Here is a 5,783-nt window from a genome sequence, read left to right as displayed (position 1 = left end):
GAGCAGCCGCCAACTGGGTGTCCTGCAGCTTAATTCTTTCACTGTCTCCCTGGGACAGTGTCAGATCCCATATGTTGGGGGCTCGGTCCCCAAAACTGCCTCCTCAAAGTAATCACAAGTCTAGGCCTTCAGAGTTTCTGACCAGTCAGCTATCAGTCAGAATTCCCAGGACCCACACTATTGATTTTATACGTTTGCTGGAGCAGCTCACAGAACTCAGGAAAACGCATTCACCAGTTTATTATAAATGATATTACAGCAGTCAGGCGCGGTGGCTCACACCTGTAATCCGAGCACTTTGGGAAAAGGCCAAAGCAGACGGATCATTTGAGGTCAGGGGTTCAACACCAGCCTGGCCAACATGGTAAAACCCTGTCTCTACTAAAAATACAAAAGTTAGTTGGGTGTCGTGGGGCCTGCGTCTGTAATCTCAGCTACTTGGGAGGTTGAGGCAGGAGAATCCCTTGAACCCAGGAGGTGGAAGTTGCAGTAAGTCGAGATGGCGCCACTGCACTCCAGCCTGGGTGACAGAGACTGTCTCAAAAAAGTAAATAAATAAAGATATTACCAAGGATACAGACACTTGCTGAAAAGGGGCTCGGAGTGTCAATGCCCTCTCCCAAGTCCCACCTTCAGAATCCTCCACGTGTTTACCTATTCAGAAGCTCTTCAAATCCTTTACTTTTAGGGTTTTATGGAGGCTTTGTTACCTAGGCACGATTAGTTAAATCACTGACCACTGGCGACCTACTTTACCTTTAGTCTCTTTCTCTCCCCTCCCTGGGGGGTTGGGGTGACACTCAAAGTCCCAACCCTCTACATCCTGCCTTGTTTTTTTGTTTTTTTTTTGAGACGGGGTCTTGCTCTGTGGTCCAGGCTGGAGTGCAGTGGTGGGATCCGCCTCATTGCAACCTCTTCCTCCTGGGTTCAAGTGATTCTCCTGCCTCAGCCTCCTCAGTAGCTAGGACTACAGGCACACACCACAATGCCCGGTTAATTTTTTTTTTTTCTTTTTTTTGAGACGAGATCTTGCTCTAACACTTGGGTTGGGGTGCAATGGCGTGATCTTGGCTCACTGCAACCTCTGCCTCCCCAGGTTCAAGTGATTCTCCTGCCTCAGCCTCCTGAGTAGCTGGGACTACTGGTGTGCACCATCACACCTGGCTAGTTCAATTTTTTTTTTATGCTTTTGTGGAGGCGCTGAGGCGTGGTTAATCTCACTCTCTTTCACCTAGGTTCAAGTGATTCTCATGCCTCAGCCTCCCAAGTAGCTGGGATTACAGGTGCCTGCCACCACACCTGGATAATTCTTGTATTTTTAGTAGAGGTGGGGTTTCACCATGTTGCCCAGGCTGGTTTGAACTCCTGATCTCAAATGATCTGCCCGCCTTGGCCCCCACAACGTGCTGGGATTACAGGTGTGAGTCACTGTGCCAGGCCTAGTCATGTATTTCTATAAACAATTATATGTGTCTTTTTATTTCATATTTTTTCAAGAAAAATATTAATAAATCTGGCCGGGCATGGTGGCTCACACCCGTAATTCCAGCACTTTGGGAGGCTGAGGTGGGCAGATCGCCTGAGATCAGGAGTTGGAGACCAGCCTGGCCAGTATGGCAAAATCCTGCCTCTACTAAAAATAAAAAAATTAGCTGGTGGCGGGCACCTGTAATCCCAGCTACTTGGGAGGCTGAGGCAGGAGACTCACTTGAACCCAGGAGGCAGAGACTGCAGTGATCCCTTCAGCCTGGGTGACAGGCTCTAAAAAAAAAATTAACAAATCTTATAGAAAACATGCTCTTCCTGGATCCTATCAATGGAACTGGGTAAAAGAAAAAAAAATGTTGTAAAGAGAATAGACAGAATGGCTGGCTATTTGAATTACAATGTACCTGCATTTTTTCTTTAGAAGGCCCTTTGGGGCTCAGCACCGGGAGGAAGCCCCCTGTGGCCTCACAGGTGTGGGTGGAGGCAAAGGATTCACAGGAAGCAATGAGTCTCCACCCCCTCTAGATCCCTACACCTAGCAAACCGTGAATTATTTTCCTAAGGACTCCACAGTATGTAACTCTCAAGGCCCAGCAAACCTGGCCCATCCCCAGAGGAGGTGATTACTGATGGTGCCTCTGTCAGAGGCATTTGAACCGAAGCGACTCCATCTTGAATAGGGACTGGGTAAAATAAGACTCAGACCTTCTGGGCTGCATTCCCAGGAGGTTAAGGCATTCTTAGTCACAGAGGGAGATAGGAGGTCGGCACAAGACACAGGTCACAAAGACCTCGCATGCAGTGAAGAAGCCGGCCAAACACCAAGAGGGTGGTGAGAGTGACCTCTGGTCGTGCTCACTGCTCATTATATGCTAATTATAATTGATTAGCATGCTAAGAGACACACCTACCAGTGACCTGGGTGACCAGGAACTCAGTACTCCTGTGGACCTCCTGCTGCCTCACAGGCTGTATGCAAAGAAATGAAAGCTTCGGCCGGGCGCGGTGGCTCAAGCCTGTAATCCCAGCACTGTGGGAGGCCGAGGCGGGTGGATCACGAGGTCAAGATATCAAGACCATCCTGGTCAACATGGTGAAACCCCGTCTCTACTAAAAATACAAAAAATTAGCTGGGCATGGTGGCGTGTGCCTGTAATCCCAGCGACTCAGGAGGCTGGGGCAGGAGAATTGCCTGAACCTGGGAGGCGGAGGTTGCGGTGAGCCGAGATTGCGCCATTGCACTCCAGCCTGGGTAACAAGAGCGAAACTCTGTCTCAAAAAAAAAAAAAAGAAATGAAAGCTTCAGATCCAGGCAGGTCTAGGTGTGGCCAGCGAGTCCAGGGTCACTTCCTGGGGCCTGACCAGCACATCACAAGGCCCCTGCTCCTGCTGAGAAGGGCCAAGGCTTGGCTTCTGCTATCACTGCCTTGAAATTCTTCACTGTAATTTCTGAGCCAGGGACCTTGTGCTGCTGGAAAGGGTCTCAATCCAGACCCCAAGAGAGAGTTCTTGGAATTTACACAAGGAAGAATTCAGGGAGAATCCACAGAGTACAGTGAAAGCCAGCTTATTAGAGAAATAAAGAAAAAAAGAAAGGCTACTCCACAGGCAGAGCAGCCACAAGGACTGCTGGTTGGCTACTTTTATGATTTTCTTTTTTATTTTTCCTAGTATCTGTTCCTGAATTATATGGTTCTTGATCGTGTGCTAAACAAGGGGTGGATTTTCATAAATTTTCTGGGAAAGGGGTGGGGAATTCCCAGAACTTAGGATTCTTCTTCCATTTATTTATTTGAGATGGAGTCTGACTATGTTGCCCAGGCTGGAGTGCAATGGCGTGACTTCGGCTCACTGCAACCTCTGCTTCCCGGGTTCAAGCGATTCTCCTGCCTCAGCCTCCCAAGTAGCTGGGACTACAGGCATGCACCACCACGCCCAGCTAATTGTTTTGCATTTTTAGTAGAGACGGGGTTTCACCACATTGATCAGGCTGGTCTCCAACTTCTGACCTCAAGTGATCTGCCTGCCTTGGCCTCCCAAAGTGCTGGGATTACAGGTGTGAGCCACCGTGCCTGGCCCCTTTTAGACCATGTAGGGTATGTTGCCATGGCATCTGTAAACTCTCATGGCGCTGGCGGGAGTGTGTTTTAGCAAGCTAATGTATTATAATTAGTTTATAATCAGCAGTTAGGAAGACCAGAGGTCACTTTCTCCACCATCTTGGTTTTGTTGGGATTTGGCTGGCTTCTTCACTGCGTCCTGTTTTGTCAGCAGGCTCCTTGTAACCTGTGTCTTGATCCGACCCCCTGTTTCATCCTATTACTAGGGATGCCTGAACCCACTGGGGTGCAGCCCAGCAGGTCTCAGCTTCAGCTCACCCAGCCCCCATGGAGCCCCTCTGTTCCCACACCTCTTGGCACTTGCATCTGCATCTTGCACAAGGCTCTGAAGATTATGCTTAGTCTTGAATACTGAGCTTTTTCTGTGCCCTTGAATTTCCCTCCTCGGGCGAGTATCTCAGGGCCTCCCTCTAGCCTGCCCTGCTGCCCTCCATCTTTCTGAACAGGAGGCTCTGCAGCTGCGCGGCACTTGGCCAAGACCTTGTGGCGGTGTGGAGCTCTGAAGACACAGGACAGATGTCCTCTGAACTGCTCATGCCTAGACCTACCCCGGGCTCCCTCCAGCAGTCAGCTCCTGTCCTGGGCCTGCCTTCCTTCCCGGAGGAGTGGGGGCCCACAGAGCTGCCCTTCCACCGCTATGTGCGGACTCAGAGCACTCATTGCACTCGGTGGGCCGCCGCATAAATGAAGGTTTCTGCAGTATTGGAGGCCAGTCAGGCAAACCGTGTGCTTTCCAACGCAATGGGAATGTGTCGCATCCTCCGTACATCTTGGAGAGCAAAGCCACGATCGGGACGTGTGGGTACATGTGGCAGTGATCGGTTAGGGTGGTCTTTCAAAGCACAGCTTGAAATGCAGACACTTGTCGGCGTCCCCTACGGCAGGTGCCCTATACCTGGAGGCCGCATCGGTCACCTAGATCTGCAAGGCTCACCTGGACCGGAAGCTGTGTTCAAGTGAGGCCAAGTAGCCCAGAGGCCAGCCCGAAGCACTTGTGAACAACGTGAGTCCTTGCTGGGGTCCTCACACCGAGGGGGTACAGCGCCCAGGGTAAGGCCTCAGGTGCCAGGCACTAGCAGCGCTGCCCGCAGGTAGGGAGGAATGTGAGCATCCACTGTGCCGCCCAGGCCCGTGCCCACCCGCGCTCCGGAGCCTGGGGAGGAAGGCTGCACGGCTGCTGCGGGCTGGTACCAAAAAGGTGCGCGCACAGTGTGGGGGCCTTCGGGGTTGGGACGCCCGGCGGTGGGGCCACGGATGGTACAACCCTCTCTCCCCGCCTGCTCGAGGCAGATGGTTTCTCCCGGCTTCGCACACCTCTCCCTGGCGGCAAGGAGCGCGCGGAGGGGGCGTGGCGCGCGCCAAGACCACGCCCCTGCTGCATAGTCATGAGACGGGAAGCTCTGCCTTCGGGGCGGGGTAAGCAGCTCCTCGCGCTAGGGCGCGGCTGGTTGGGGCGGGGCCTGGCTCCGGGTGCGGGCGGGGCTGGAGGCGGGGCCGCCCGCCGCCCGGCCTCCGCCTTCGCTCTCCTCCCCCAGCGCATAGGCCCCGCCCCGCGCCCGCCGCCGCGCAGGGAGGGGCGGGGCTCGCCAGAGACGGGCCCCGCCCCCTCTCTGAATATTGATGCGGCGCGCGTCGGCGTCGCCCTCCTCCCATTGAGCGAGGCTGTGTCGCGTGGCCCAGCGTCGGCGTGACGGTTGGACGCGGGCGCGGCACTGCGGGTCCCGATTGCTGCAGCCGCTTGTCAGTGTGATGAAGATTGGCACCCAGGTAAGCTGTCACTCAACCGCTCCGCCGCCGCCGCCGCCGCTCTCGCCGCCGCCGTCCCTATCAATCACACCGGCCCGCGGCCGCCGCCCGCCGCCGCCGCTGCCGCCCGGGACTGGAGGGCCGGCGTTGCCCCGGAGGGCCCGCACTTGACCCGCCGCCCGGGGCAGGGGGCGGGGAGGGGGCGCGGGTGGGGGAGGGGATCGGGCACCCGGCACCCGCGGGGGTGGGGGCGCCGTCCGCACAGCTGGCGCGGGGGCGCGCCCAGTTGGTTTCTCAGTGTGGGTTGAGGGACGCGGAAATTTCTGGAAGGCGCCGCCGCCGCCGGCTGGGCCCGCTCGAAGCGCGCGCTCCTAACCGTCCCTTTCGGAGCGCGGCGCGCGCCCCTGCGCGGGGTGGGGGCGGGGCGGG

General features: G+C 55.4%; 1 protein-coding gene across 2 annotated transcripts in view; it reads left to right on the top strand.

Annotated features, from left to right (window-relative positions):
* Positions 1-5,225: 5,225 nt before the first annotated feature.
* The window catches only part of PKNOX1 (PBX/knotted 1 homeobox 1), a 66,779-nt gene continuing 66,221 nt past the window's right edge, over positions 5,226-5,783 (top strand). For both annotated transcript variants that reach the window (XM_032276770.1, XM_032276771.1), the window contains exon 1: positions 5,226-5,375. The gene's annotated coding sequence lies outside the window, so the exon portion shown is untranslated. The remainder of the gene's footprint in view (positions 5,376-5,783) is intronic.

This window comes from Sapajus apella, unplaced genomic scaffold, assembly GCF_009761245.1.
Source record: "Sapajus apella isolate SASKATOON/1434 unplaced genomic scaffold, GSC_monkey_1.0 scaffold8, whole genome shotgun sequence".
Classification (NCBI taxonomy): domain Eukaryota; kingdom Metazoa; phylum Chordata; class Mammalia; order Primates; family Cebidae; genus Sapajus; species Sapajus apella.
This window is presented reverse-complemented; position numbering and strand designations above follow the sequence as displayed.